The sequence below is a fragment of the Falco naumanni genome, chromosome 2 (assembly GCF_017639655.2).
Source record: "Falco naumanni isolate bFalNau1 chromosome 2, bFalNau1.pat, whole genome shotgun sequence".
Classification (NCBI taxonomy): domain Eukaryota; kingdom Metazoa; phylum Chordata; class Aves; order Falconiformes; family Falconidae; genus Falco; species Falco naumanni.
The window spans coordinates 107,643,305-107,671,222 of NC_054055.1; the positions used below are offsets into that span (position 1 = coordinate 107,643,305).

At 37.3% G+C, this 27,918-nt stretch overlaps 1 long non-coding RNA gene across 2 annotated transcripts in view; it reads right to left on the reverse strand.

The window, feature by feature from the left end:
- LOC121083028 overlaps nucleotides 1-27,918 on the reverse strand; it is a 331,847-nt gene that overhangs the window by 81,982 nt on the left and 221,947 nt on the right. For both annotated transcript variants that reach the window (XR_005826220.1, XR_005826221.1), the window contains one exon: nucleotides 14,514-14,562. This is a non-coding gene — a long non-coding RNA (uncharacterized LOC121083028). The remainder of the gene's footprint in view (nucleotides 1-14,513; nucleotides 14,563-27,918) is intronic.

A 27,918-nucleotide genomic window follows, 5' to 3' on the forward strand; every position in this document is an offset into this window, starting at 1 on the left:
GGGGACTATTGTGGAGTTCATCCTGATTGTGTGCTTGAGGAGAGGCTCCTTGGGCAGGCAACGTCTCCTGTTGTGTGCTGAGTAGCACCTAGGGGCTCTGGGATCAACCTGTGAGCACCATCACAGTACAAGAAATAAATACATTAGCAACATCACCGTATTGCACGCCAAACACCACTGAAATCTTTAGCTGACCAAGATGTGTGTAAATGGGTACGGCAGAGTTTTCAGAATCAGGGGCAGAGCAAAGTTCTTAAAAGACTGGGTCAGCTTCAAGGGGAACACACACTTTTAGTAGAAGTAAAGACGAAAACAGAGTGGAAAGTCAACATACAGAGATCTTATGAATGATTTGCACAACTCAACATTTTAAAAGCTCCTAATTTATGTATTTTTCAGCTAGTTAATTTCTGCCTCCAGGATATGTTTTTAAACATGGTATTAACATTGCGAATTTTCTGCTTTTTCAACTTCTATGGTTTTACCCTTCAGAATCTTCTGTTTATAAAAAAAATAAAACACTCTGATTTTTAATTTAGTAACAGAATTACCAACTTCTAGCTTAAGAATGGTTTTAAATAATACCCTAAACACATATTAACTAAATATTTTATAATGGAAGCGCAAATAATACAGTGTGAGAATCTGGTTCATTTCTGTTTCTGAAAGCTTATTACTTTAAAATAACCTATAGTTTTTAAAGTACTTACATTGGCCAAGACCGTGTTACAGACTCACACAGAAGGCTGACGCAGGAGGCAGCCACTTCTCAAGATTGCCTGGGCCAGTTCTGCTCAGAGTAGGGTCAGCCAGAATAGGCTGCTCAGGGCTGTGTCCAGTTGAGTTTTAAGTATCTCCAAGAATTGAAACTCCACAGCCTCTCTGAGCATCCTGTTTCAATGTTGACCACCCCCACAGTAAAAAGTTGTGGTTTTTTAATTTTTAAATGGAATTGCCTCTCATCTCTTCACTCAAAACCACTGAGAAGACTCTGGCTCCATCTTCTGTACTGCATCACACCAGGTTTGTATGCACATAATGTGTTGTAATTAAGCAGAAGAAATTAAAATGGCTAAAGTTCATTAGCTTACAAACATGCCTTCCTATCTTTCCAGTTAATTTTTATCATTTAGTTGAGGGCATGACACCAAGAACAACAAAACAAGGAAACTAAACAAGATGTACTAACTTAAAGACGGCAGAAATCCTATTACCTTAGTGTCCTGGTCTTTACTCTTAAGTATGTACAGAGAAACCCAAAATTACTTGGTGAGATTCAATTTAGAACCTTAGGGTTTAGAAATACTAGAGTTGGGGGTTTTTTGGGTTTTTTTTTTTTTTAACTTTTTTTTTTAAATTTCAAAAGAAATTAAGCACTGAGAGTTCTTTAAAACCTAAAGGATTGCAGGTGTGACAAGCAACCCCTTAATTTTTGTCTTTGTTCTTTAAACAATGCTGTGGACTAAAAAATAGGTTCTCAAATTTTACTATATTGAGAGTAAAAAGTAAATAAACATTTCAAGTTTCTAACACCATCTTTGTAGCTACTGAACCTTTCATAAGAATGGCTATGAAGAAACACTTCTTAAATTGAAAGTGTAATTACAGTGAAGTTAAAAGGAAGTTTCAGTCAATTTCAAAATTAATGTAAGAGATATTTTTAATTAAGTTGTGGAAAATTAAGAATGTGACTGTCAGACATTGCTTGGAATTTGCAGACTTTTGCAAATTTGTATTCTTGAAATTCGATTGATTCTATATGCAAACAAATGGCTACCAGACAAGCTGCATCACTAAGCAGTTCACCTTTTTATTACTGTCATAAATCTATGTAAGTTGCCATGATATGCAGCCCATAAATAACTCTACCAACAGAGTTAGGTAAAGCTATTAATTTAGCTATAATGTTTGACATGAGGAGCACTATAGTTAATTGATTATAGTTTATGTAAAAAGAAATTTTGAATGAAATCCGTCCAATGAAAGCTGCTGCTGCTGTTGGCCATTAAAGTCCTTGACTCCATGAATCACCATGAACAAATGGCTTCAACAGCTCCCCAGCAATAGTATGAACTTGTCTTTTATTTGTAATCAGATCATTTGGTATTTTAACTGGCTGGCTTTCCAGGCTTAGGATCCTACACTTTAAAGTCCTTATGTTTAATTTGGTGCCAATTGCTGAACATTTGTTTCTTGGCTATTTCATTCTTTAACATCTTACAAAACTGGGAGACTGAAGTCTTACTTACTAAAAGTTAAAGCAGAGGCGGCACAGCAGCAGCAACTCCTCCAAGTTGCCCTTCCAGCACTTCTGGGGAAAAAGACGCAAACAAAACAGAGACTAGGCACCTTTCTGCCTGTTCAACCACCAGATCACCTACTGAGTAAGGTACAAGCTGCAGAGGTTGGATCGCTCTATGATACAGACACAGGGACTACAAACATTTCAGTCTAAACATGGGCAACTGAGCAGTCCGGAGGTAGCTGCAGACCTTCACCGAGGCAAACCAGAGAGCTTTCCTCTGCTTGCCACAGACACTGACAAGGCTTTTGCTTTACCCCACCCCACCAATGAAATTCTAATTCTGCTGAAGTCAATGGCAAAACTCTTGTTCAACAGGGCCAAAATTTTACCTAAGTTTATTACTGACTTTATAGCAGTGACAAAATCTGATATCTTGTTACCAAACTCTTAAGACACCAGCTGCCTTCCTGTTTAGGATCACACGTTAACATAATGTTTTTTCAATTATTAAATAGATATTTGTAGCCATAAAAGGGAAACCAAAGAAGAAATAAAAAGGAAAGCAAAAATGAAATAAAGGACAACTGCTAACAGTTAACATATATGCTTGAAGGACAGCAAATGAATTTTCCAATGTAAAGACACCAATTTATTACTAAAATACTTCTTTCCTTTGGACGGAAACTAAGTTCTCTTTTGTCTTTTTTTCCTTTTTATTTTATTCATTGTTACTATTCATTATCATTAAATTTCCTGCAATTAAGACAGCTGAATTAAAAACACATGGCTGCTTATGAAGCCAATACTCTCAACATACTGAAATCCCAGAACCACGTTTAGCCATGAAAAAGCAGATCAGTTTTCATTATTGCTGTAGGATTTATTGAAACTCAGTATAGTACAGCTACAAGTTCTATCTACTGCCCGATCACCCAATTACTGTACCTGTAAGTATAAACACTGCACAATTTGAAAGTCATCTTACAGAACATGATATTGTAATGTAAAAATCCAATTCCCAAAATGTGTGCTGATTTTACTTCCAACAGGCAGTCCATATAATAAGCGCAGGATATCCATTATTATAAACTAACTCAAAAATACTGACTTTTATGAGACAAAAATAGAGGAAACACTGCTGAAACAATAAATTTCTAGACCTCACTGGCTCAATAATTTTCCAAGAATCTACTTTACCTGCTGCTTCCACATTTTTATATGGTTTTCCTCATCATTTTGCAATTGCAGTTTATAATGCATTATTATACCCCAACGTGCACCTGTCAGTTTTGTTTGGCTTCACCTTCCACCTGCAGACCTAAAGAAAAATTGCTTCTTTAAATAAATTTTTCATATCACAGTAATGAAATTATAGATAATTCTTTTCAAGTAACGTGACAGCTTGTTTCAAAGACACAGAGAATCATAGTGCCTAGAGAGAGATGCTGTCTGAAGATGTTGTAAATAGTTGTGCTCACAGCTTCTGATGAGGCCAACTTGCTGTGAAATGCCATTCTTCAGCTACACAAGGGCATTTCAGACCATGACTGTTTTTCACCTCCAGTCCCACCCTCCGATATGTAATAGATTTCTTCATATATATTTTCTGAATGGCATTTGGAATGACGCATTATGTTGCGACGGAGGGAAGACACAGTCACTCAATATGAGTGATCAGCAGACTTCCCTCCGTCGCGACAGCATTACAGTAGATTTTGAAGGATGCTCTTCACAATAAGAAGAAAAAAAGTAGGAATGAACTTTATGTACTGTATGAAGAGCAAAGGACAATCCTTTGAGTACAATCTTCATTTCAACTCTCTTATTTTATATGCCTAGGTTATTTTTTGGAACAAACTCCCACAAAAATTGCAGCTTTTTCATCCTCCTTATGATGAGCACTGTACTGTGTAAAGGCATCAGCCAGTTTCTATATTTAGCTTTGTCCTTCAGATAAGATATTAAAATTTTTTTAGATTTATAATAAAATATATAATGATTTAAGAGTTGGCCTCCAGGAATAAAACTGATTAAAACGTATCTCCAGATACATAAGTGAGAATTTTGCTATGTACAGACTTTAGTAAATATTGTAGGGCGATACAGCCTCTCTGACACAGAACTTGTTCTTCCCAGCTTAACATACAGGAGACAGATCATTGTTTGGAGTCACATAGCACTGTCCATAATGAAAAAGTGATGCAGATTTCAAAAGATAAGATGGCTGTGCACTACTACAAATCTTGGAGAAGAGAGTGCGGTGGGAATTTTGAAGTTTGCTTCAGACCAGTTAGGAGAATCCTCCTCTAGTTTACTCAGGCTTAATAACCCACACTACAAGAGCTCAAAACAAAGGGCAATGATTTTCCTGTAGCTTGACTTTTGGTACCTAACTTACTTCAGTTGAGACATGTTTCCATGTCCATCAATGAGCAGAGAGGGGCTCTCCCAGAGGGAAATTTCAATTACCTCTTTTTCTGAACTGTCTTTCTACATTAGATGATGGAAATAGCCCCCAGGCTCTCCAAGAATGGGTGCTTGAGAACCATATCACAAAATAAAAGTATTCCGACAAATGATTATTAATTTCTGCTTCTATTTGCCTCCACTGAGGGCACAGTAAGTGGACTCTATCACAGAAACCACAGGAAATTCTTCAGAAGCTACAACTAAACTATAAGAGTAAAACTGTTAGGAAATACCTTGCTGCATGGGTAAAGGCAGACCTAGCTGAGCTAAAGCACTGCTCTGTAAGAAAAACACACAAGGATGTCATTTAATCACCTAGATAAATATAAACTTGGAATAACTTAATTGAACAGAAGAACCTTAAGACATGATGCCACCTCTTTTTTTAAACACTAGACCTCATAACTGGTATTAGCAAAAATGTTATAAAAGCAACCAAGGCTAATAAACATAGAAAAGTGTCCAGTGAACGTGTGATGCAAAGGTTACTCTGTGTTTCCAACAAGGAAGAAGAGGCAAGAGTAACACTGGGAATAAGAAATAGGAAGGGACTGAGCAGAACTGACCCAAATGAAAGCAGAAGTGACTCTGGGAAAAAACCTGAGATGTCCCAAAGTGGTATTACAGCAAACAATGGAGAGTTTCAAAACCCAGAAAAGCAACTTCCCAATTGGTTTTCAAAATTAAGAGGTAGTCAATGGAAGTAGCCCATGTGTGATGCCTGCACAGCCTTCTGGTGCAACAGGGCTATATTGCAGCGTTTTGAGTGCCCTGTCCTGAAGGAAAAGCTCTAAAGAAAAATAAAACAGAAGAAAGTGCAGTAGCTAAACTAATAAGTGACAGAGGAAAACAAAAAAAATCATGGAAAAAAAAAATGAGAAACCCACATGGTAAGCTTTTATTTAATAACTTAATTTCAGGCTGAAGTCCATCTGAACTTCAGTTAGGATTTTTGTTTGCTTGCTGTTAATAAGGTGGTGCAAATCCCTTTGTCACCACTTTGGTGTTCTCAGGGGTAAAGACTGAAGTGTTTCACCATCAATGGACCCAAATAAATAAATGAAAAGACATCTGTATAACAAGACCACCATTTTTTCCTAACTTCTTCTAAAGTAACATGTTGGAAATAAATCTTTTGAACTTTATTCTGGCGTGTTTTCCACTAGGGTATGGTCCACACCATCTTATACAGTCCATTTTGCTAACTTTTGTGGTATCATATTAAACTGCTGATAGAAGATAAATTGTTACAGAATCAACAGAACAAAAAATTCAGAGTCTGTTTTCTTGTTTTAACTGTGAGGTTTTGAGTATGTATAGCTATCAAGAAGAAAAACAGAAAAGAGTGTACATGACTGAAGAAACAAACAGAAAACTGCTGAACTAGTACTGTAGTTCTAGGATAATGGGCCCTGATGCCTCCCCTTCTCAAAGGCCTTGTCCCCTTCTGTTTCGTAAATCTTTTTCAAGATTTCCTATATATCATGTTGAAAGCTGTGTTCTTCTGTTCCCAGACATACCTCACTACTCATGTTGTGTATAATGAAGAAAATGACTTCAGCCTAACTTGAAGATGTTCTGTGAGATGACACAATTCACTCCAGAACATTTCAAAAATTATATGTGTGGAAGCAATACTGACATTTAACTTGAGGTTTGGGAAAACAAAAGCATATTTGGGGTTCTTACCACCAAAAATCTTGTTTGATACTTTTTTTTCCGGAAGTGTCACCTCACAGATGAAGTAAAGCAGCAGTTTCACTTCTAATTTAATCTGTCAGTTATTCTGATCTGATAGCTGTACATCAACAGCCTCCCATGCTACCATAAAACTGTGAGTTAATTTTTTAGGCTGCATCATAGATTCCTCGCTGCTTACTGGGTCATTACTCATGAACACACTCTACCAAATTAATTCAGCTTAAACCAGATTTTTCAACATACACTTCTCAGCTGGAATGTTGTATTTGTTTGTAACAGGCAAAATGTCAGAGAACACAGAGATTTGATTTGGGTATGCTTTGAAATCTTTATAATTATTATCCACCTCTTATGGTGTTCCTTCTTCCTCCCTTTTTGATAACTTAGGTCACAGCAGACTCCTATTTTCTTCCTTTTCTGCTCCTCGATTTCCACAATCTCATCACAAGTCTGACATCTATTGCAGAGATAGTGTCGGAGTTTCCTTCAATTCTCACTGCAAGCTCAGATTCTTAAGTTCTAGTTCCTGTGACACAGATTCTCTGTGGGATTTTTGGCAACAACAATTCTCCTTGCCAGATTCTTAATTTTTAAAAGTAATACAAAAATAACAGTTTACCACAAAAAAAACCCAGTTGTTTTGTGCTTAGAAGATGAATAATACTTGGAGTGAAGTACAAGCCCAGCATGGAAGTTAGCAGAAAGGCTGGATACTGCTTAATTCCTACATTGTCCCTATCATTATTTCAAACTCATTTATCAACTTTAAGGTGTTCAAATACATGTTCTTCAGCTCCTCATCAGCCCAATCACATACCAGAAAAGAACATGGTACAACCAACATCAAACGCATTGTCTAAAACCTGCACACACAGAAAAACCCAGTGCGTTGAGTTCAGCAGTAAAATTCTGTAGGCACACCCTGGGAAAACTTGGGAGGACTGCAGCAGATAAGGGGTCAAGCAGTTTATGGAAAGAAATAGGCAAGTATGCTCTCCCCTGCAACCTAAAAGTGGATGGGAGAAATGCTGCAGAAAGAGAAGTTTGTCTGTTTCTAATGTGTGCAAAGATTTGTGGTTTGGGATTTTTTTCTCTCCCCTCCTTCTTTTCTTAAACCAAACCAAAGGGAATGAAAACTTTTGTATCTCAGAAGATAAAAAGAAGAGTGGATTTTCAAAGTCCACACCACTCAGGTAGATTACACTGCTTAAAAGTAAACACTGACTAGCAAATCTCTTTTTCAAGATTCCTCTTGACATACTGTGGTACTACTATACATCTGCAACCAGATGAATCTTACCAAACTTACCTCCAACTATGGACCAGGAATGACGGTGATCAGTTGGTTGTCTTTTAACGTTATCTAGATGTGTCTTTAATTGTAAAGAGTTCCATATGCCTTTGAAAACAGTTTAGTAAGTATGATTTTAGTACTCATCTACTCAATTTCCTCACACTTCCTAGTATTTTTGGATGTATTATGGAAATCTGCTTCTACCTAAATTTTCTTTCTAGAACCCTTACCTTGCCCACAACCTTGCTATATTTTCAGACCACATGGCTTTTACTCCATCACGAATTATGTTCTTGTTTTACTTTATCACCTTCTTTCCTGTGTTCCACACAGCTGGATTTTCTTTTTTCACTCATATGCAGACCACCACAAACTGGGATTTTCTTCATTTTCTTCAGACAACAAACATCTCCAACACACTTTCTGCTCCCTTACTCCATCTGTTTTTGTTGATGTTTTCTATTTGTTCTAAAAGACTTGTTTTGGATGTCCCAGTGTATTTTGTCTCCAGCCTATGTTTGCTCTCCTGTTTGAGAGTTTCCTGGCAGACAGGGGCTACAAGCTTCCCTTGTAGAGCATTGAGGTAAACAGTCAGCACTCAATGAGTAAGGTACTTGGTTGCTCAGGAGGAAACACAGGTGTTTTTCACCATGTTATGAGATGAAACACATTCTGCCCTATAAACTCAGTTCATATCAAAGTCACTTTCAACACTTTTGACAAGAAATTACCTTTCTACCTGTATAACTTTGATGGTAATTGATGCATTTGTCATTGTGTCCAATATCCATCATCTTTTAAAGGAAGATACAGCAGTTTACTGCAGCTCTAGCTTGCATAGCAAGACTGCAGTTTACCATTTTTTTTATCAAGAGTTTGTCATTTGCATGTTCTCCAGGCTTATTCATAGTATGTTACTGGATTCATTGGCAAAACACAGACTCCATGTACTCATCTTTTGTAAGTGCAAAATGATTTGTTTAGCATTAGAGACACATTCTCAGCATTTTATACATCTGTTTCTTTTAGTGGTAAGAAAAGACTAAAGTAAAATCCAAACAAAATTACCACAATGCTCAAACTCCAATTTATCTCCAACTGTCCTCTAAGTATGGGATCTTCCTTTAGGCTCTTTCTTAGCCATTTAGGAAGCTGCTATCCTGAAGCTGAAATAAGTTATAATTTTTAGGGTTTTGAGTTCTGGGTTGTTTTTTCTTTTTTTTTTTTTTCTTTTTCTTACCTTTTTTTTTTTCTCTCCCCCCCACGCCCACCCCCCCCGTCCACAATTTGCTAGTAAGTACTCCCCTTTAAGCTTTACTGAGGTGGGGCTCTCCCATTGAATTTTCAGTGGCATCTTTCAGATGCCTCTGGGAACAAGGGACCTAAGGAGAAAATATGGAACACAGACAATTTTCCTCTGGACTGAGAGCTCCAGGATGGTTGTTCCTTCTGATTTCACAAAGCAACACAGGTATTCAGGTACTGTACCAGAAGATAGTACTGCAAAAATGAGCCATAATAAAGGCTGAAGGACTTCTTTTCCCAAATGTCATCCACTAAAGTAGCTCTTACCTGACAAATCACTTTGCCAGACACGAAATATTATCAAAGAAGTAAGTTAAATTTTTTTGACCAGCTCTTTACAAGCTTAATAATGAGAAGCTCTGTGTACAAATTCTCCCTGAAATGTTAAAAAGCTCTGTGTTGGGGGTGGGTGGGGGTCAAGTAATAGGAGAGTGGGGGAAATGATGAAAGACAGGTTGAATAGAACACAAGGTATCATCTAGTCCACCATGCCTCCACAAGGCAACACCAGTTGTTCTTGTCTTTCCTAACACATTGGGCTAATGACTCCGTTCAAACTTTCCTTGTAAATCAGATCTTCAAGACCTCTGATTATCATAAGCGTACTCTGCCTCCTTCTTGCTGTACAATGCTCAGAGCAGGCTGTGGCACTCCAGACTATCAATACACTCGCAATTAAGCAGGGAGTGTCTGTCAACAGCAATCACACTCACTGTACAGACATGGATTTAAACTGAAATACTGACAGAGAGAGAAACTCATGCCCCGTTCCTGAATGGCGAAAGCTTGTTTCTCAGATGTATACAATATCTCTTTAATCATCTGAACTTGGAAGCCAGTCCTAACAAGAGATTGGACAGCTCAAAATAAAAAGCTCCCTTAGTCGCAACATAGAAAAATGCAAATAATAAATATTTTAAATACATTCGTTCTTCAGTGCCTCTAGTAGTTGAATCAGCACTGATCAGAAATAATCTCAGTCCTAAAGCATTTGATTAGCAAAGAATATAGAAATGGTGTTAGGAAAATAGGTGAGGAGGGGGATGTATTTATCATCAGTGCTAGTGCACAAGAATAGAAGGAAGAGAGCCCACATTTCTGCCCAAGAGTAGGTAGATATTCCTTCATACAAAATTTAAAAAGCAATAGTATAATCAGTTTGAATGACAACCCTATTAAGAACTGTGTCTTTAAGCCTTCCTTAAACAACGCTGAAACATTTCAACAGGATGATATTAGGAAAGGGCAAAATACCAAGGGATTTCAGCCCAGTTAAGTGGAATGCTGATGCTGGGAGAAGGCAAGTTATTAGAATCACACAGCCGGATGATAGGACATGGCGCCTCCATGGAGACTACCTTTGTTTTCCCAAGGACTCTGTCTTGCTGCTAGTCATGCTGCAGTACATCACGCTGCTTTGGTTACAGCCACGTTGCACAGGTTTGCCAGGCACTGGGGGAAAACCTAAAGAACATGAAAGCTCAGGGCAGCAACTTACTGCATGGCTGTATTCGAGCTTATTTGCAGCATAACCACCTGGGTACAGGTCACATATAAGGTATATTTATAATGGTGTAACACATACCGACTTGGATTAAGTCACTGAGCATACAACTGTCGGTGGTTTCAGTGATCTTATTTTGGCTTATACACAGCCAAAGCCTTTGAACTAAGTTTTTCATATATTTCTGCCAAAACCTTCATTCCTTCTAAGAGTGAACAAGAAAACTCAAGGATTAAATTGATAATTTGTTAAAGTTTCACATTGAACAAAACCACAAGTGCAAAGATTAAAGTACAAAATACAGAATATGTTTGTCACATGATACAGTTAGCAGGAAATATTTTAGACAATTTTCCCTCAGAAAAGGCTGGATCATTAAAAGCAAAGATATTTTCAAGGAAATGTGTCAATTAATTTGTCATTTAAAAAAGCAGAGAGTGTTTTTAAATTGCTCAGATATTCTATTTAGTTAGTTTCAAGATGAAAAAGTTCTGGTTTAAAGTTAAAAATTACTTTTTTTGTTCTTCCCCCAAAGACTGACAAAGGTGTGTAGAAAAGCAAATGAAAACGAAATATTTAAAAATTACTGATATTAAATATTTAAGTTGATATGATTCAGCTTCCCTCTGATCTTTATTTATAAAATAATTGATATTTTATCTTTCTTTACTGTTTCAGACAGTATAAAGTACTTAAACTTAAGAAAATTATTGACACACATTACAATTATTTCTGATCCATCTTCAAGTTCTGTAAAGTTATTTCATGAAAATTTTTGAGGAATTCTTTAGAAATATTTTGAATGTATCTTTCTCTTTCCTTCTTGAATTTTTTCATCATTAGGGATATATTTTTTAAAAAATTGTCTTATTACTGGTGTCCTCCTTTTTCTGTGGCTTACTCTTCCCAAGGCCTTAGTCAACAATTTCTAATATAACAGATCATTTTCTTACAACAACTAATCGTGAAGACACAGACAGAAGCCTTGAAATCAGGGTGAAGAATAGATATCTGGAAGACATAAGAAATGCTGGCAATGATCATGATTTACAAGAAAGTATTAAAAACAACAACTCAAGGCCCGAGGCAAAAAAAATATTCTAAATAGAATGTTCTAAATGCAATATAAAGCAGGGGTTTTCAAACTTTATCTGGGTGAAAGAGGGTACACTGCACTTGTTGAGCTCTGGAATACTACCAAAACCAAGGACATGAATGTTCAGAAAAGGATGTCCTTGCAAAATTGGCAATAAATACCAGCAAAGGTATCATATATACTTAACAATTTCACTACTCACAGTCACCAACTCACTGGCTTCACAAAATTGTACTCAGTGTCTGGTATGGGTTTATACCACAGAAGAGTATTGCCTCAGCACTTTTAAGAAGACTGGACAGGTTTGTTGCACTTGAGGGGAGATATGTCCTGTTGTGGGTTATGTGATATGTGGGTTGTCTTCTGCATCTATCAATCAAGGTAAGGTCTTTGCTGTCCAATAAGCTGCCTTCTTCATGCCCCTTGATGCACAGCCCCAGGAGACTTCTTGACACCTCCCCAGTCAGGTCAGTATTTTACTTTTCAACTAATAAGAATAAGATTAATTAACAAGCACTCATAAATCTGTAGTTACCGAGGTCATAACCTCTGCAATATTTAAATAATCTATTTTTCTGGTAGGCTACTTATTTTGTCTAGCCCATCTGAGCTTCTGTGAAAATCGACCCTTTATACAAAAAGGCTACGTACAAAACTGTGATCTAGTTTGTGGGTTTGGCCAGGACTGGTATCTGACATGAGTAGACATTTCAGGGCACTGACCACTAACAAACCTTAATTGCAACAGACTGAGCGAAGTGCCTACGTAGTGTTCATTTTGCACATTTTCACATATGAATGTCTGTATTTTTGTAGACATTTTTAAGTTTGATGTCGAATGGCATTTTGCCAGGAAAAAAATTAAAAAAGACTAATAACAGTTGGGTGCTAAAATCCTACCTTCTGGGCAAACAGTGATTTAATATCAGATGTATGTGCATGTGTTAGTAAATACATACTTGTAAAACAGTCACTGCTAGCACAAATTTGAAGTCTTTATATCAAGATAGAAAATTTATAATATACCCAGTCATTACAATGTAAGAAAAAAAAAAGTCTGCTATAATAACAGTCAGTATTGCTGAAATCAGCATTTTCACTGTGAGATTATTAATATCCTGCTTATTGATTATCATCTGTTTCATTGTATCTTCAAGATGCCCCAGGCACAAATCAGATGACATGTGCTGATCTGAACCCTCTATCTCAGAGACGTGAAAATGTTAAAGCCAGAACACTCTCGTTTACCAATGTTAGAACCTTACCAAGTTATTACATTATTACAGAAAAGGCCACCGGCCACCACGTAGGGCTGTTTGCTATCTTTACTACCCAGGCTGCATTTTGAATCCCTCACTGAATCTGTCAATGCCTTTGTAACAACTTACAATGTTTCTTATAGAGAAGCTAATAAAAAATTTAAGCATGAAGTACATGTTAAGTTTTATATTAAAAATTATTTGATCTGAGCATCTGCTTTTTTGATGAACTCAATCTTCTGCAAAGTATTCCAATACTTACACACTTCAAAAGAAGGTTTCAATTCTGCTTAGTCACAACAGAGAGATTTAAATGGAAAAAGCAACTTCTATGCAGAAAAGTCCAACTAAGAGGAAACCCAGAAAACATTTAATTTACTCAGTGTCAGTATTTCCCTAAAATAAAACATTAAAGATTAGACTCTCACTTGACAAGGAATGCTATGAGTCACATCTGCAGATGTGACTATTTCCAGTAAAGGAAATACATCCAAAGGTCAGACAGTATTGCAAATAGTATCTTAAAAAATCTTCTCTTATTATTTAGTAGCCTGCTCAATAGTCCACGACGCTCAGGCTAGTAGGTCCCAGCCTTCATTTTTTCCAAAATTAACCAGAAGACATAGGTATCAATAATTGGCGCAGTGCTAGAAGAAGCATCATTAGGAAGATGGCAGGCACAGCATTCTTCCCAACAGCAGCAGTAACTAAAACTTCTGGAGTTGCAAAAACCTTCTTCTGAAACAGGGATTTTATTTTAATAACAATATTTCCAGAGGAAATATTAGTTCTAACTAAATCAAGTAGTTATTAGGACTACTAGAGTTTGTCCTAAACCCCTATATTTAGTGAAATCAAAAGATCTGTAGTGTCCTCTCAACAATATTTTAAAGCCTAGCACCTTTTCTGAATTTTGTTCTAATTTTTGTTTTCCACATAGTCCAACTAAGGATGCATTATGTAAGCCTGTAAATACAGAGTTTCTTTTTTTAGGGTAGCATTTATTTCACTGCACTGAAAATGATCAAACAAAAAAGCCCAAATTCGCTGCATTATCTGGTAGCAAATAAAATCACTAGCAAGGAGTCAACTCTCATGTCTTCATGACTTAAATGCTAATTTTTGTCCAGGTAGATTTTGTGTATTTGCCACAGCACAGCTATGAACTACTCACAGAAAATCCAAACACAATATGAACATAAACTGCTACTGTCTGCTGTCTGAAGACACCTCAGTTTTACAGTGGGGGTATTGATGCTTCCAACCTTTTTATTACCAGAAAAACCATCAACAGCTTTATAATGATGAATGCAACACAGTTCAGTTTGTATTTGCAAAATTCACTTTTAAAAACGGCAGATGTGTGCCAGCACATCTGGAAACCACTTTTAATTATACTTTCCTCAAGTGGGAAAGCAGTAGCGTGTACCCATAGTGAAGCTTTTATATCTGACCACACAAATGCTAGCAACCACCTGTGCTTTACACTGATTTTCATTATAGAGTATATCACATTACTACCCTATTATTCCAGAATGACATTTGAAGCTGTTGTGTGACTAAGCTGCAGCAAGTGTGGTCTTGAAAATGCCTCTACTCTACAAAAATGTAATAAACCTGATTGCAGTTAGGGTACTTACCACTGAGGATATCACAATATGCATGCTCCTAAAGTTGGCTTCTCTTGCTCTGAAAGTCATAAAAGATATGCGTTAGCAATCATGATTATCACTCTGGGAACTGGAATTTAGCAAACTAATGTATACCCTCAAATGAGGTACCTTGTAAGTATTTGGAATCCCAATATTTGTTTCTTTCCTACTATTAATGCAGGAATATTATAGTTAAATACTCTGCTTCTTCAGCCACGCTCTGAGATTACAAAATGCAATTTCAACTGTGATCTGTCAGCCTAACAGTATTTGAATCCTGTCATAAATATTTTCATAGGTTGGAAACATTGTGAGTTACACGACTAAGTTGGATTTTCTAAATTTAACCTTCCTCTCCTACTCCCCCTTGCCCCACCCAAATGTAACAGCTTTTTTACATCGCTGTTTCTTATTTCTGACACAAACACACACACGCAAAAAAAAGTTTCAGATGTCTGTGGAATCCTTTTCTTCTTTACAACACTCTTTCAGTATTTTGGAAGAGTGTAATGTTGACATGCAAAATTTTGTATATCATAGTGGAATGGAAAGGTTGAGCATTACAAATGCTCAGCCATTGGGAGACCTGGCGTGCCCAGGGACAGACACCAGAAATGGACACCACTCTGTAACTTTGCAAAATGTAAAATACACTATTTTATAGATTATATTTTAGTATAATTTGCTATGCTGACCTGCACAATGTGCAGGTAACTAAAAAAGCCCCAAACATCACTTTAGCATAATTTAATCTGTTAATCAGATACTATGCTTGAAAGAAAAGCTTCCACACCATTATACATCTAAAAAACCACATTCACCTGTCTCATATTTTCTGCCTTTAATTCAAGACTTAAGTTTTGCAGTAACTCATGAAGCCACAGAGGATCCCTCACAGGACTGAGCCCTCTCCCAGTGTGCTGCCCACGTAACTTCACTACATGCTGCCAAAGGCTCTGGGATTGCAGCTGGAAGAAACTCGTCCTGCTCTGAGAAAGACTCAAAGCAGACCTCAGCCTGGGATCCCAAGACAGCCGCTACACTCCTCTTTACCAGACAGAACAACAGCTGATCTGTACAGTTGCAAGGACCTTGGCTTCACTTCTGCCCTCCCCACCGCTCCCTCCCCGCCGCTACGCACAGTTGCACCGAGGCGCAGAAGGGTCCCAGTGCCGCTGTCTCACACCACCCAGGAGAGCTGCTGCTTCTGCAGCAGGCAGGACTCTCCAGGTCAGCAGAGAGGGTACAGCAAGATTTCCTTTAACGCACCTTTTTTTTTTGTCATCTCAGAACCTCCCATGTGACACCTGGTAGGCATTTAAACATTGAATCTACTATGCATTAGAATAATGTAGGGGGTGTTCACTAGGTCATAAATGTAACATTTGCAAAAATATTTCTCATATTTTAAGACTTTGAATATGTTAACAGTCCATAGCCCTGCTGCTGTAAAATCATAACCCGATTTCACATTGCAAATATATTTATTATCCATGCAAAGAAGGCATAATACCCCTCCCCCTATTCTTTTGTTATCTGTGGTAAAAATTTTAGATTGCTAAAAAAAAAAAAAGTTCATTTTTGTGAGTTTCTTAAACCTAAAAGAAAAAAGTATTGTGATCTACTTCAAAATACATTCACACTCTGAATACAACTTGTTAAAGGTTTTCCAACCAAAACCACTTACAGGGCAAACAAAGACTGAAGCACTCTATGGTACTCTACAAAAGATAAAAATATACTTTTTTTGTTTGAAGATGAAGTTATCCTGAAATCAACCTTACTGAAAGAAAATCGTGTCTAATTATCAAAATAATAGACGTAGAATGTAAATGCACTTCATCTTGGACATAAACTATGTAATGAGGCTTTTAGATAGGGATACACTAGAAGACAAGTAGCTGCACTTTCTGAACCCTGCTTGAAATGGTGATATGAATTGATATAACCAAGGTCAGCCACAAGAATCATCTTTAGAATCGGGGAAGGACAAGGGAAAAGACTGCAAATGGGTAAAATAAGCACTCTGGTGTCTGCTCCTTTACAACACAAGGAAGACATGTCCAGCCCTTCTATTTGGTAAAACTTCCTCTTCAAGGAGTGCCAATGAAGACATTTAAGCTCCTTGAAGAAGATGGCAAAGCCAATGATGCTAGTGCCGTTAGGAACTAAGGGGGAAGAGGCAGCTTTTGGCGTCCAGGAGCAGCCAGGTCACAGGATGCTGGATCCAAAAAGCCACAGAGTCAGGGGGATTCTCTCTGCTGATCGCAACAGGCCCTAGATCAGCCCCTTGCCCTTATACCTCTTTAACTATCCCACTCATAACTCTGTCATCATGAGCTTAAGGATGTGACTGGGAAGGAGAGCAGAAATGTCTTTGAAGTCATGAAATATATCCAAGTTCCTGGATATCTGCCATTTTAAAACACTAAGTTGAACACACACTTAGCAGCAGGTTAATGGTCTGGAAGCAAGGAGCAAACAAACAGAGAGGAAAAATCCACCATGGATGCATCCTCCCTGTCTAATTCCCTCTGATTCCAGGCATTTTGGGTGCACTGGAGCTGTACTCCCATAACCAGCCAGTCAGGCAGACCGCACGCCTGCAGCCATGTCAGACCCTGCCCATCGTGCTGCCATCCCTGAGACCCACTGAAAATCACCTCTGGGGCCAGGGGCTGGTGCTTGGGGCTGCACACATCTGTAGAAGGGAAAACACCTAGTCTTAGGTACAGGGTGCTAGGGAGTCTGAGCAGGAGAGGCGAGGCATTACTCCGGGGAGCAGGGTACCGCTGACAAAGCTGTAGCCGTTTTTTCCAGAGCAGGGCTGATGTCGTGCCCGTTCTCTCCTATAGCGAACTGACTGAAAATACTAAAAAGTCTTTGCATTCCAATTGGTCCTGCCAAGGGAGCTTGACTGGCAGGACAATGCATCTTTGTTCTCAATTAAAACCATTATTTGGGTGCAATAATTATTTAAAAGCCAAGAGGAATATGATTTTGTGATTATAACCACAATTTGTCATTTGAAGTAAATGTTTCAAACTATCAGGGTTTGGTACAGAAAGAAGAGAGAGGGAGTAATAACAAACACTACTGTGACTACATGTAGCCTTCATCCAGCCCGAGCAATTTTACTTGTATCCTGAAATCACTGTAGCATAATCACAAACCAAAATTATAATTGTAGTGGAAAACCACATATGACATGCTGATATGCAGGGATTTCATTAGCGCATTACATTACTGGATACTGCAAGTAATCTGCCTGCTACGTTTTCCTTTTCGTAAGAATACAGAGCAATCGTGGCTATTCTAATACAGAAAACCGGGAAGCAGAGCAAGAAAGAAATGGAGAGAATTTGTGTTAAATTGGATTTTCTTGTCTTCTCCTGTAGTTTTTATCACCCAGATGACAAAACATTATCATTAGCAGTTTATACCAAAAGTTAACATTTGCCCATCGTTTTCTATTTTCTCTAAACCACAAAGGTTTGAGCCTGTTATGCACTCCCCTTATCTTACTCGGTTACTTTAGAATCTAAGAGTGCACTGTGCACATTAATCTTTCATGGCAGAGTTCACTGAAGTTCTGCCAAAATTTGATAATTATGTTCCATCCAATGCAGCAATTTATTTATCTCATTGCTGGAATTTAGAACATATAGAACAAAGTGCTTAGTTTATATGAATGAAATGCTTGCTAAAAAAAAAACAACCCACAAGACAAAACAAAACACTCCTGTTTCATTTCTAAAGTTTTAAAACATGCAGTGGAATCTATTGAGGAATAAAGCTATTTTTACTAGACGTGATGTTTTCTTGATAAACTGAAAGTGTTTTACAATATGTTTAGGGGTTTTTTTTCTTTTCAGGTAAGTGAAAGTATTTTATAAATACGTTTGTAACTTTTATTCAAGTGTATAACAATATGTATCACATACTGCACTACTAAAACATGAAATATTAATGTCTAATGGTCATTAAAAATGCCAACTACAAAGCAAGAACTTGTATTTTGAATGAAGAATGAATTGGTTTACTGCACTGAAATGGGTAACTGGGAGTTCAACAGTTCTATGGAGTAAAATCTAAGATACAAAATTACAAAACAGTTAAGCTTTATAATTGCACTTATTCATGATATGTTTGCAAACAAACAGAAAACATAAAGCCCTCCAAGTATGAAGATTAGAGACACTTTACTCCTGAGGGCTGTTAAAAATAAAAATGGCATAATGGAGAATACTTAATATCCTTCACCTTTTCTAGTCTCAGGAAAAGTAACTAACCATTTATTTATGGACGTAAATATAAAGAAGAAACATTAATCTACTGGTTTGGCATTTAAAAATAGAATAGAGTATCTATAAATTTTAAACTTTATACTTTATACTTATGAATACAGAATGCTGATTTATCTGATAGAAACATGACTTCATTGTATGTTCATACAGACAATAGATTTCTTAATGAAGGAAAATGTTAATTTAGTGACTGCGATCAAAAGCCAAATTTATAATGTTTTAAGTTTTTAAGCTAAACTTTCTGTTACTTCATATATTAGATTTTACACTTCAGGCATGCTATCAGACAAAATTTGACTCTGGATTTAGAAGCTGCTCACAAAGTTTTTGGAGCATAACTTGCTGTGATTTATAACACAACCCCTCACCAACCAAACCAGAAATTTAAACCTCTAGAAGTAGTGTGTTAGCATGTGTTCATTATTTCACATTAAAACTTTCTAGGTAAAACTAGGAATATCACAATAAAACATTTTAAAGTTAGTTTTGCAGTATCTAGATGTGTGTATGCATATTTTACATTAACTGTACCTAATTTAGTAACTCAGGAGAAATTACTTCCACAGGCCAGCAAATAAATTCCATCATGATTTACACAAATTCTACTATCACATTTACTTTTGCACCAGAATGGTCATTTTCTGGCAATGCTTTACATTAAAATAGGATTCAACTGTGTTGTATTTTTCCCCGTTGAAAAACTTTTTTAAAAACCCAGAAAAATGCAGTTAAATCCAATCCGTTTTATTTTACTAATGTTCTCCATCTATTTTTTTCAACATGTTAATCTTCTTTCTTTCATTGTAAATACAACGTGTTACATTTAAACTTGTAGGAGACTTCTGAGTATTGTAACTCAGTCTCCTGCAACATAACAATGAACAAACTCTCCCAGGCAAGTTATACGAAAGTACAGATACTGAAAAGTCTATAAAGCTGAGTTTTTTCCCAATCTAGCAATGTCTTGCATTATGTAATAAAGGAAACACACACACACACACACACACACAAACACCTTCGAGAAAATGTACAGTGTAACAGAAGAAAGACAATACCTGTAAAGCCCATTTTAACAGCAGGAACTACTGCAAAGGGGATCAAGGCTGGGGGGTAGGGGGCAGGGGAAGGTGCGAAAAGTCTGTTCCACATCGGTATTGCTGCTGAAGTATGATATTGCTTATAAGTAAACAAGACATATAGAAAAGAACAAGCAACTCCTTGGCGATAGCCAGAAGTGCTGTTACGTAAAATAAAAACACCTAACAAAAATGCTGCCTAACGCATTTTGTCTTTACATTGAACACGTGGAAAAGACACTGGGGTAGAGTATACACAGCATGTAATAGGAGGTCCTTAATTTCCAATTGCTGGGTTGCTTTGTTAAATACAGATTAAATTCACAAAACGTTCAAGTGTACACTAATAATGTATTCACCTACAGTGCCAGGCTTGTTTATATAATATCAGTGAGGAATAATCACCCATTTATTGCACTGATGAATCTCCACAAATTTCAAAACTCTGAGCACACTTGAAATGTGAACTTTCACAGCTCCTTATTAATGTTTAGACTAACTCCCTTTCCCCCTTTTTAACAACAAAGGACAACCCAGCTCCTGTGCCCTGCCTCACAGATCAGAACCATACCCAGATTTCAAGGAATCAGGAAAAATCCGAAGGCACATCTGATATTTTCCTTCCAAATTTACCCCCAATTGATCTAGGCATGTATTTTTTAAATAGTCATATCAAAAAGCTTCACTCGCACAATTCAAACAAAGAAACTTCTCGAAAATGTCATTACTTACTGTTCACTGAGCATAATTTACTGAGATTAAAAAGTTTAAAGATTCATCTGCTTTATATCCACAAGTGTTTTAAGCAACCCCTAATACTGTAGCCTGCTTAAATGTGACAATTAGGGCTGCTTTGGCATGTTGAAAAATACAAAGGTACCAACAATCCTCATTATGCCTTAGCTCCCTGTAGCCTGGTTTTTGGAGGTGCATAAACTGCGGAAATTTAGAATCATAATAGCAACAATTTGGTACACAAGGAAAAAACAGACACCACCACCCCCCCACCACCCCCACCACCCCCTGAATGCTTCAGATATACTGTATAAAGTCATTTTGACATGCCTACACAACTGGTTGTGGCAGCTTTCAGACATGATTCCTAATCACAAAAAAATGCTTCAGGTTCTTTTAGAGAAAGCTTGCCGTTGGGAAGTTGATTTTGGCCAAATGCCAAAATCATGTGCAAAAGGGGCCCTCATTACCAATTCATGGCAGCCTTCAGCGCTGACAAAAAATGTGACCCAACAGGCTAAAGCAACAACTAAAATTAAAAAGTATGAGACAAAGACAACTTACTTAATATTCCTTCCATCGCCATGTTAAACTTTTCCGTAATTAAACCCTTGTTAGTTCAAAGCAGTTTTCAACTACTTTTAAATGATTGCACAGGCAGTCTGTAACAGTGGAAAGCTTTCCCTGTAAATTCTCCTCAGCCACTCCACTTTTAACAGCATTTGGGTCCGACAGCAGAACTTTCTGCTGTGCACCTCTGCGAGAAACCCCTCTCCAAAAGGAAGCGAGGTGCCCGTGTGTATTTCAGTGAAAACTAAGCAGATCATTACAAGATTTTTGCAAGCGTTAAAGGCATAGGAGGAGTGAGGAGGGGGGAGGAGAGAAAGAGCTCGATACGCGGGAGAAGCTATTTCCTAAACTTTCTAAAAAGCTTATCAAAACGGGCATGCAAACATTAAGCAATCGCAATTAACAGCACTCGCTGCGCCACTATCCCATAAAAGCAGATTTGATACACAGCCTTACCTAGATGTCGTCTGGCTTTTCTGTGGATCAAAAAGTTTCCTGCCTAAGCACAGAGATATTCTTTCACCAACCATAAAGGCCCCTTTTATTAATCCAGCACTGTAACAGCCTGCTTTCTACACCACGTTGAGAGCAGGATGCGTCAGCTTTTGAGAGAAGAACAGTCTTAAACACAATTAGTGGCAGATTGTATAATAGAGGATTTATCTTAAAGAGGGAAAAGGCATTTTTTAAAAAGCAAAGAGGGTGCGGTCAGATGTTAGGCTATCCCTGAGAAAAGGGGCCTAGGCTGCACTAGTACCTAAATACTAGCAGAAGCTTACTGGGAAGGGAGCCAATGGAATGACTTTGTTTGACCCAGCTGCCAATCTCTCCTGAAGCACTGCGCCAGACTAAACACTGACACTATTTTAACTCAAATCAGGCTACAGCAGCTGTTTGCTTTCCGGCTCTCAGCTATGCACCATGGCCATGATGACTCTGCACGGCACATATGATAGAGCTGGGGCACTTCTGTTAAAACATGTTCCGTGTTTGGATTGGTGGTGTAGAAGCAACGACTGGAGGGGCTGCTGGTTTGGGGGTTTCTTTCTTCATTTTTTCTTTTCTTTTAATTTTTTTTTTTTTTTTAAGAAACATCTCTGCCTCATTTTCCCCAAAAGTGAAATAAAAATGAGATTTGAGGCTCACAGAAAATTTAGCATTGCAAGTCAGGTGAAAGGAGGGAAGTTATTGCTTGGGACTGACAAAAACCAGAATACATTGTAAAGGTGCGCATGTGCACACATGACTCCAAAATCCACCTGAAATTATTTATTTTCCTCTTTACTTGCTCTAAAAATTTTCAGCATAAAAATAATCAACAGATTCTCCCTCTCACTCATTTTTCACTGCAAAATGAAAGCGTATGTGTGTGTATATATAAGAAAACAGCCGTTACATGTGTGCATATATACACACATTTACATACGCATCCAGATTCTGATCTAAATTACACCAGTGCAAATTGTACTGTAATCAATGAGGTTATTACAGATTAAAACTGAGGGTGGAATTCAATAGCTAATTTACATATAACAGTATACAAGACTGAAAAAATATGTAAGCATTATTAGTAATAAGCATATGGTATGGAGGTTGGCATGTCTTTTCTAATTCAAAAAAAGTCAAAGAGTCACAGCAACAGAAACAAAGCACATACACATGTTAAAATCCAGTGGAGGCTTCTGAAGTACTGGGCGTGCAGCACAGTCCAACATAGCACCTACAGTTACGCAGCATTTATACTTAAACTCAGTCACAGTACTCTAAGCTTAAACTTTATTTCCTCTCACCCTGCCATGGAGGGTTGATAGCTACTCCCGAAAACTGCGTGTCATGATAATTTCCTTGTTCAGTAAAAAAATCAGAAGAATATCCCCACTTAAAGCCAAATAGCATAGAGAGGGAACCCAACCTTTTTTTATTTAATATAAAAGTGTGAGACTTATTTTGATACAGATTAAAGGACAAGACGAAGTTCTGGCGCCTGACACCTGAATGCCTTCAGTAAGCATCTCAGATTTAGTGTATCTCAGATTTAGTCTGTATACTCAACAGAGATAATGGGGGGAAAAAAAAACAAAACAGAAAACAAAATAAAGCAAAACAAAACCCCCTAAACTATGAAAGCTGAGCTTGTTTCTCTGTCTTAGGCTGTTGTGCAACCGATTTCCATGAACTGTTCAATAGCCTGCTACCAGAAACCAGTGGAAGTCATTGATCTTGCAGAAGCTCCAGTCTCACTACCTGCCCTTCTCACCGGTCCTCAAGTATATTAACAGTTTAAGAAAAGATCCTGGAAAAGATTGTTAATAATCCATCATAAAATGAATAAGAATTACAAATGAAATGAGTGATGACTAGTATGCCCAACATTCCTATGTAATGTAAGAACTGAAATGGAAGAGGAGACATGCATTATGTCTGAAACACCAAAAACCCCATGTAATTACATTTATACTGAGGAGGATGTTACGAGAAAGGCAGTTACCTACACCTGAGAAGTCTGAAATCTTTAAATGGCAGACAAGTGAGACAAAGCCAACAGTTTTTACGGTCCCTCTCTTATCTCTCTAAGGACCACAGCAAACATTTATCATGAGATGAATTTGCAGGCCCCCTAAAGAAAATGCAACTCCTTAGCAAGGAGGATGTGTGCCCTGTGCATTCACACCTCGCGTTACACCAGGCAAGAAAGGCCATACTGCAACAATAGGTCTAGAAAGACATTAACAGTGCTGAACTTAGTATGGCTGGAAAAGAACAGAAGTACAAGGTAAGAAATAAAGCATAGGTTGGAGTGAAACTTTGCCAGCTCCTTGAGGCAAAAAAGAAGGTAATATGGCCAAATCAACAGACAAAGGATTCAGTAACTAAATCTGAGAATGACAGGAAGGGAACGATGCTGTTCCCAGTGAAGCCAGTGAGGAACTTATCCAACACAGGACAAGATCAGGATGCAGATAAACCACGGTGGATAGGTACTTAAAACACTGACATAAAAAAGACAAGACTGTACACTTAGAGGTGGAACACAACGGCTTTTCATTCAAATACAGCATAATTAGCAGAAAGCTCATGCAAACTTCTTGGAAAGCTAATTTAAAATTTATTCCTGTTTCGGTTTCTGAGGGTGGGTCCTCTTAAAGTAATTTTGATTTGTACATTAAATACTCTTGTCATAATTGCTCCAGGGTGGTTGCAGGAGAGGGAGGTAGTATCTGACATATCTTTCACTTTTAAACAAACTTTTGTCAGCCTGGGGCAATGCATGAAGAAACATAGGGAAGCACTGGAATAGGTAACCAGTAGAGCTTTGCTGATGAATACAAATCTCTTTCCTTCTAGAAAACTGTTCAGAATTCTTATTATCTTATAAATTAAACATTAGTACAGCTAAGAATATTTGCAGTTTCTGTTGTAGAAAATCTCCAGTTGCTCCTAAAAGGGTTCTCTATTAAAAATAACACGCTCATTCTTTTTACCTCGATTTTGAGGTTAGGGAGCTGAGTGTATATGTGATTACACTCTATGCACCTATGCCATCACAAATCTCTTCAAATCATTCACCAATATTTATCAAATTTAAGATAAGAGGTTTCAGATGTACTTTTGGGAAACCCAATAGCTTTGAGATCACCATCCCATATCAAATATAGGTCAAATGAAAAGAGGAGAGAAATTTTGTCAGCATCCCCATGAGCAGATATGGAAAATCTGTAGAAGAAGACCTTCTAACTGCTTCAGTACTTCACAGTAAAAACTTCCATCGGGTCCACATACTGTTTTAAATATCAAAGTCCAATTAACCTCAAGAAATGAATCCATAGGAAATTAGGCTTCACTGGCCATGAACTGCTTTTGTTTTACTGGGAAGCTGGTAGAAAGCATATTGGACATATAATTCAAAGGCTTTTTTTGTTTGTTTTGCTTTTAAATTTCAACTATTCCATTGGAGTGACTTGTTTTTGCCTTCATTCCTTCTATGTTTAGCACCATAATTTTGGCCCAGTACTCTATGACAAAATGATTCCTCACTCAAGTCAACTGTAAAGATCTAAGTGATTTCAAAGGAATCTGTATTTTATCCTTTTCATCCCCAAGCCATAAGTATATTGCCAGAGGGTCCCAGAAAACCATGCAGGTAGATCACTATGCAGTTAGCACTGTGAAGTGATTAATAACTTTCAGCTTCCACTTGTGATTCAGCCACTTCTGGAACAGATGATGGCCAAAACTACAACATAACATTGTAAGTCATATATGCCACTCTGGCATGGAAGGCTGAGCTCCTACAATGGTGTGCATTTGTTCACCCACTGAGCCTTCTATTATCTAAACTTTCTGTAACTATCACTGCTAGGCTTCGCCAGTAAGAATCACTGGGGGAAAGAGGGAAAAAAAAGAAATTAAAAACATAGAACAAAACTTGCTTTTCAATATTTCAGCTACTTCAGGTGAGTAATTTAGGTTTCCAAAATAAAAAGTGCCTTCAAACAACTTTATTTCCTTCCCTGCTCCACTAGTACATCACACACCACTAGTTTTATTAATACATTGAATTTATAATATGCTTATTTTAAACTGGAAGACAATGGTGAAACACAAGGGGAAAAGAAAAGGAAAAAACCCCAAACCAACCACCCAACCACCCCAAACCAGGAATACATGCTATATTTTCTATTAAAAAGTGAGAAACATAAATAAATTCAAGAGACAGCCACCTATTCATGGTGAAATGGAACCCAGATGCTAACAGCTGAGAAGAAACTTGCCTCAGAAATGTGATTGCATAAATACCTTTCATGAAGGATTTTCATAACCCTGTGAGTAAGCCAGTGCCCACCACACCACTACCAACAGTAGTGCACTAAACTTTTCTTTTCCATTTGTTTGGGAAAATCTGGTATTGCCATAGTCCATAGACATCTTTTTTTTTAAAAAAAAAAAAAAAGCATAAAACATGGCAGTGACTTTCGTAGCTATGGAATTAGTTTAATTCACACTCTAAAATTAGTCTTACACAATCTCATCATCTCCAGATGCTCCTTTATACTCATAAATCCACTAAAATGTTTATATTGTCCCATGAAAAGGGGTGAATGCCTGCTGTGGATTGTTGCTCCAAGGCAGCAATAACTTACTATGTCTTTTCTGTAGCAAGTTGCAGTGTTTTTTTGAAGTACAATCTATAGACATTTGCTCTTTCCATCACACCTCCCACGTTTCCACAAACCACAACATATTTATGCTTCAAGACATCTTCTGGAACAAATCAGTTTTAGTTTTGAATTCGAATATGGCATGACACAAGACAGATATAGCTGAGGATTCTCCTAAGAATAAATTTGTGTGCTTTTAGAAAAGAGACCAAGCAAACATCAAGCCTGCATATACACTTTACTTCCAAGTCAAGGAAATAGCTACCATATGTATTAAAAAGTCAGTATCAAACATGATTGCATTAGATATAACACAACCAGGTCCCCAAAGACCACCATCCAATCTTACTCATTCCATCTTTGAGACCAATTATCATGTTATTATACTGAGTGGTGCTAAGAATCCATCAAGGAAGAGGATCCTATTGTGCTGCCAAACAAAAAGGCAGTTCTTGCCTCAAATGTCATCCTACTATTTCGTCAGTCAAATTCAGCCTTGGTAAATGAGATCCCTTTCCTGAACTCGTACACACAGTTAGCTCTCCCACTACCATAATCTCTTTTGTGGTTCTGACTACTGAAGAAGGGAGACATATTCCAGTTTTTCCTCTGTGGGTAAATGTCTTCTATGGATTTAATTTCTATTATTGTCTTTAAGAAGAGATAAAAAATGGATAAAGAAAGAAAAAAAAAAAGGCAGATTGTTAGTAGTGCACCCCTCCAAACATTAAGCACACATTAACAACAGTTTCATACTTAGCACTAAACATAAAAATGAAATGGACAGCAAACAACTTCTATTTACAGTATTGCACACTCACAAGATGCTAGTGAGTCGAGGAAGGAATGTGATACGGTAGATCAAGGTGGCTAGAATTCAAGATTCTTGGTGTTTATTTCTTATCCTGCTCCTAGCTCAATGAGTAACCTTGGGTATATAACTTAACCTCCCCTGTCCCATATTTCAGCTGATACAAATTCCAAAGTTTCAAAAGGCACATGAAAGGATCTGCACAGTCAAGCCTTCAGTCCTCAACATCCTAGTTTTTATAAAGGTGTGACATACAATATTCCTATTACTTTAAAAGTAATTAAAAATATAGTAATAGAAACACTATTAATTCTTGTTACATGGTTTGAGATCCACCTTTGCAGCAATGGTGAAAGAATCAAAGAAAGCATTTCATCATAAATTATTTTAAACTGAACTACAATTTCTGATTGCCTGTAATGTTCACCTACAGTAGAAATAAATATTAAACAAGTCTCTATTGAATAACCAGAATAAATTTGTGGTTGGTTTAAGTGCTGGTTTTATGTAAATCGGAGAGACAGGGCATCAGATTCTGTTTTTCACTGCATGCTTCACAAAGATAGTCCTAAGCACTAATGTGTAGAGTTTTAAACTACCTGCTTCACTGCAAAGCTTAAATAACCAATCACTCTGCCAATGCATATGCCTTTAAGTCAGCACTGTGTTGACTCTTTAAATATTTTCACTTTTTAATATAAACTTTTCAGACAAAAATTTCTCTTAGAGAACAAG